The following is a 6,000-nucleotide window of genomic DNA, read 5'->3' on the forward strand; positions in this document are numbered from 1 at the left end:
GGGGATAAAAGACCATGTCAGGGGGGACCCTGGTGTCCTTAACTGTGGGGGACTAAGAGGGCTGTTTCTATGCTTGGGTGTGAGTGCTGGAGTTTCTGCCAACAAAGCTTCAATGTGGGCGTCGATTTGGGCTTCTAATGTGGCAAAAAAGCAGTCCGATAGATTTTCCAATGTCTGGTTGCATTTGCTTTCCCTCCTCATGTCCTTTAGGGGAAATTGAGCAAATCTGATCTTGAGAGTTTTTAATAACTGTATTTCGGTTTCTAGGGAGAGAGTCTGTGACAATCCGGGAGACAGAAGAGCGTCACGGTTGTGCTACATGGTCTCTCTCCTGGCTCCTCTCCCAACTCCTGACTCAGCGTGCGTCCCGTTCAAGAAACTGAGATAATCGTGTTGATCTCTACCTCCAAACCCTCAGCACATGTTCTAGACCCCATTCCTCCCCTACTGATCAAAAAAATGAAGCACGCCTTTGCACCGCTCTGGAGCAAAATCATAAATAGCTCCCTAAAATACGGAGTGGTTCCTGATTGCCTTAAAATGGGGCAAGTCACTCCCCTGCTTAAAAAACCCGGCCTAGATCCGACAGATCTGAACAATTTCAGACCTGTGTCAAACCTCCCCTTGCTCTCAAAAACACTTGAAAGATGCGTACTACTTCAACTAACACAGCATCTGGACAACATCAACCTATTGGACCCCCACCAATCTGCCTTCAGAAAAGGCTGCAGCACAGAAACCGCGATTCTTAACATCTTGGACAATATCCATGGATCACTAGGTGTTGCATAATGTACCTGAGATACAGGAATCTCCTGTAAAGTGGGGTAAGCCATTTGGCGAATTGTCCGTGGAGGACAAGAAGCATTTGTGGTTTACTGATGGTTCAGCCAGGTATGTAGGAGCTAAGAGGCACTGGAAGACAGACGGTGTCATACAATCCTGTGACCCAGAAATTGTTGACCACTACCGGAGAAGGAAAGAGTAGTCAGTTCGCTGAACTATATGCTGTGTATCAAGCTATTGCAAGGAATATGTCAAATTTACACTGATTCATGGTCCACTGCCAATGGGTTAGCAACTTGGCTTGCCACGTGGCATGCTCATAATTGGATTATAAATGCAAAGGTGGTGTGGGACAAGGAATTGTGGGAAGAGATTCGGACCATGTTGGCACAAAGTACAGTTACAGTATATCATGTAGATGCTCATTGTTCCACCGACTCACTTGACCGCTGGTTTAATTCCCTCACAGATGAAAAAACTAAGATTTCAGAGGCCGAAGTGGCAACGCAGGATTCTGACCTGGTTGGGATTGCGAAGTGGGCACATCAGAAGTACGGACACTTTGGAGAACAGATTACTAGCAGGCTGGCAGAGAATAGAGGGATACACATTCCCCTAGATTTGATTAAAACTGGGATTTTGCAGTGTCCTGTTTGTCAGCATGCCCGACACAGATAAGTCCCACAGATAGTGAGCGGTCAGCTAGGAAGAGGAAATTTACCAGCACTGATTTGGCAGATTGATTACATTGGGCCCCTGCCACCTAGTCGAGGATCTCAATATGAATGCACAGCTGTGGACACATACTCTGGATAGCTCTATTGCGTTTCCATGTAAACGTGCTACTCAGGTGAATACATTGAAAACATTAGACTTGCTGATTTTGTATTATGGAATTCCATTACAGATTCAAAGTGACAATGGGTCTCATTTCAAAGGCAGATTGGTGCAGGAATATTGTGTACAACCCAATATTGAGTGGATTTTTCACATCCCATATTACCCACATGCTGCCGGTTTGATTGGGCACATGAATGGATTGTTACAGGATCAATTGAGAAAGTTGTCTGATGGCTCTTTGAAAAACTGAAGAGATTGTTTGAGTGAAGCCTTGCCAATTTTGAATAATAGACCTTTAGCAAATGCAGAAACACCTTTAATGCGACTGTTAACTCCAGCTTTGCAGATTCAGCCTCATGTGGCCACTAATATATTTCTTTTTTGGGAGACAGTTTCTGGAGCTTTGGCTCCATACAGAGCAACAACGGAGGCTGCAGGTCTTGACCTGCATGCTTTGAAACTGTTCAGATTGAAACCAAGAGACACTACACACATTGAGACAGGAGTGGGAATTCAGATTCCCCCAGAGGACTTAGGTTTAATTGCCCCTCGATCTGGATTGGCTCTAAAGGGCATCCAAGTGCTGAGAGGAGTCATTGATGCAGATTACCAAGGTGAAATTAAAATCATCCTACTTAATAGTGGAGATGCCGATTTGATGATACAATCTGGAGACAGAGTTGCTCAAATGGTGATCATGCCAGTGTACTGAAAGGTAGTTATGAAGGGGACTGCCCCAGCCCTCCTCACTGTATGCGGGGAAGGAAGGTTTGGCTCAACTGATAAAAACCCAGGAGCCAAAGTGTGGGTAGAGTCTCCAAACAGACCCCCCGAACTGGTAAAAATCATTGCAATAGGAAAGGACAATGTCCTGTTAATCATGAAGCCAGGGAAGGAAAAATGGGAGCATATGCCTGCTGTCAAATGTTATTTGCGAGAATGAATAATACCTGTTTTGTTTCTGTTCTTTTAGATCACAGTATGGCCTGTCTGTGCTCTGCTTGCGCTCGCTGGACTTCTTTTGGTCGCGTGTGTGTGGGGCCGGGGGGGACATGGAGCCCCTTACCCCGAAGTGGCCAGCCGACCGCGCAGACTGACAGCGCTGCTGACTCAACGTAATAATGTCTGGTCGTACCTAGCACATACTGATGTCAAAAGATCATATTTCTGCATGTCAAATATGAAGAGTACTTTGGACATTGTTTCCACATGCCTCATAACTGTGCCTAACCCTGTTAATGTGCTTCTGCAGTCTTTTAATGTCACAAATGCAGACGGGCAGTAGAGGAACATGATGTGAGGTTTCATCTATCACTTTATGAATTTTGCCAATTTTGTCTGGAAATTACTGATAATGATTGGAAAAACATGACACAAGTGATAACATTTAACATCACTGAAGGAGACCTTTGTTACAATTTAACTTGTGACTCAACTATCATTGGTAAATGTGCTCAGATTTGTCTTGACAGAAATACATCCACCATGTCTTGGCAGGAAAAAGTTTTATGTTAACATAGACATGACAATATTTGTGCAAATGTGCAAAACAACATGGTGTGCAAAAATGTGGTATCTGCTGCCAGTCATTTCAGGCATGTCAAGTTGCCTGTAGGGTGGCTATTCTCATGTGGGAATGTGTCTTATACATATATTCCAGTGAATATCACAGGTGGACCGTGTGCCTTTACTAGGTTAAGTCTCTGAAGTGCATTTATTATCCAAGTCTGAATATATTAGTTTAGATACTTCAATAGTAGGTATTCCAGGGCTAGCAATTTATAATTCTAGAGCTGTTAGTGAATTAGCGTGTCTTATGGTGAAAAATATTAATCATACATCGATTTCCTTCGCAGAATTTTTATTAGACATGCGGGGGCAATATTGCAGAACAGAGCTGCTATTGATTATTTACGCCTGAAACATGATCATGAATGTTCAGACTTTGAGGGAATGTGTTGCTTCAATCTTTCAGATCATTCTGAGTCAATTCAATCCCACATTGATGCTTTCCACAAGTTAGCTAAAGATGTCAAGCAGGATGTAGAAACGGGTGGGATTGGTTGTTTGGTAGGTTGCCAGATTTTGGTAAACTTTGCTCTGTTCTGGGTGGTATAGCATTAGCAATATGTATTCTAATATCTTTATGTTGCTGTATTCAGTGTGTGCCTAATCTCTTATCTATGCTTCATCCCCAGGTAGCTGATTTCAGGCCAATATGTTATTGTAGTCATTGGTCATGGGATGGACCGTTATAAGTCCATGTCATGTTACGTGCTTTCATGTTTCCACCGTATTATACTTGTGCTTTCATATGAGTTAGTGCTTAAATACGTTTTTCTGTTCCTAGTTATTTCTTTAGTTAGAGGTTCAATTTCTTGATAAATGTTGATGGTGATAGTCGATGGTCCTGGGATGGAATGTAGTAAAAGAGCAACTTTTGTGGTTGAGCACACCTTGATGACCGTCGACTACCACCATCTTAAACTGACTTTAGTGTATTATTTTATCTTAGCCTTAATGTAGGATGGCCCTGTATCAGTGGGAGGCGTCACAGAGTAGAACAGTACATTATATTATGAGTTCTTACTATTGGGTTTGACATGACTTCATGTCTTCTTGCTTCCTAACTCTACCTTGCGTTAAGCTTCTCTGTGTGCATGGCAGCGTTTGCATAACGGACTCCATTTTCATAACTGACGCCATGTTCTGTGCACGCACGTAGCTGCAAAGTGGGGAGGCCATGTTTTCCTGCTCCTCACTTATTTTTCGCTCTTCACCGACCAGAGTGAACTAGATATTATCTGTGGAATGTACAACTCTGTCTCAGAGTCAAAATACAGAGGCTTGGCCAACCACTGTCTTGACCTTGATGCAGACAGATACCAGCCAGCTCGTTTTTTTCCAATGAGAAAGAGGCAGGGCTTTCTAGAAGCTTTGTCCCATATTGAATAATGGTATTAAAGCTGGGAGCTTTCATGGGCCAGGTGGAAGTTCACCACAGAATACACGTATTGCTGTGGATTGGTGCTGGAACTTGGGTGCCGACCGAACTCCTTAATGGGCTTTTGAAAAGGACTTCCCACAGCTATAGTTGGCAAGGATGTTGCAGAATCAGTCGGTCAGGTGTTCCTAACCACACTCTTTCTTCCTCTTGTATATATTTTCTATTCTTTGCTACCTGTGTACATATTGCATTCTATTTCAATCGTTCATTTTAATTACTCACTTGATATGTGGGAGTCTGCCATGATTGATATATTCGGCCTGCCTTTTTAAAATATTGCATTAATAAATGTGTATGTGTTATTTTACCTACATTTGGGTGTTTTTCTTACCCCGCCTTAAGGAAGTGCTGGATTGTGCCTTGCCTTTTGGGGGTGTTGGGTTAGGGTGCGTTCTTTTAGCGAAAAGCACATTCATTACAGAAGGGCGAGACCGCAGAGACATTAGTATTTCAAGTGGGGTGTTTTGTTAGAGCATGCTGCTCCTGCTCGGTCCCTGAGGGGGCCGCCGTTGGAACAGCCAGGGAAGGTGCATCATTTGAATCCATTGACTTGGCTTATGTGGTTCTGATCAGCAGCAGTGCGGCTATGTGTTTCCCCAGGGCAACGGTTGTTTTCTTGACGCTGTCCACTAGTGACCATAGTATGTCAGGCAGGGAGCTTAGTTTATGAATCAGTGGAGGACACAAGCAGTGTTGGTCTGCTTCTACCTAACCAAGGGAGTTGTCCAGTGTGGCTAGTCTGTGTCTCAGGTCCATTAGACCTGAGGCAATGGATTGAATTAGGTCAATCTGAAGCTCCATCTTTTACGATTGCTATCAAAGAGCCCTGGCAATTGTGTCTTGTTTGATGCTGACAGAGGACAGGGAAGCCAGAGGGGGGATAAAAGACCCTGTCAGGGGGGACCCTGGTGTCCTTAACTGTGGGGGACTAAGAGGGCTGTTTCTATGCTTGGGTGTGAGTGCTGGAGTTTCTGTCAACAAAGCTTCAATGTGGACGTCAATTTGAGCTTCTAATGTGGCGAGAAAGCAGTCCGATAGATTTTCCAATTCCTGGTTGCATTTGATTTCCCTCCTCGTGTCCTTTAGGGGAGATTGAGTAAATCTGATCTTGAGAGTTTTTTAATAACTGTATTTCGGTTTCTAGGGAGAGAGTCTGTGACAATCCGGGAGACAGAAGAGCATCACGGTTGTGCCACATGGCTCCTCTCCCAACTCCTGGCTCAGCTTCCGTCCCATTCAAGAAACTGAGATAATCACGTTGATCTCCACCTCCAAACTCTCAGCACATGTTCTAGACCCCATTCCTCTCCTACTGATCAAAAAAATGAAGCACGCCTTTGCACCGCTCTGGAGGAAAATCATAAATA

This window comes from Lissotriton vulgaris, chromosome 7 (genome assembly GCF_964263255.1).
Source record: "Lissotriton vulgaris chromosome 7, aLisVul1.2, whole genome shotgun sequence".
Taxonomy (NCBI): Eukaryota; Metazoa; Chordata; class Amphibia; order Caudata; family Salamandridae; genus Lissotriton; species Lissotriton vulgaris.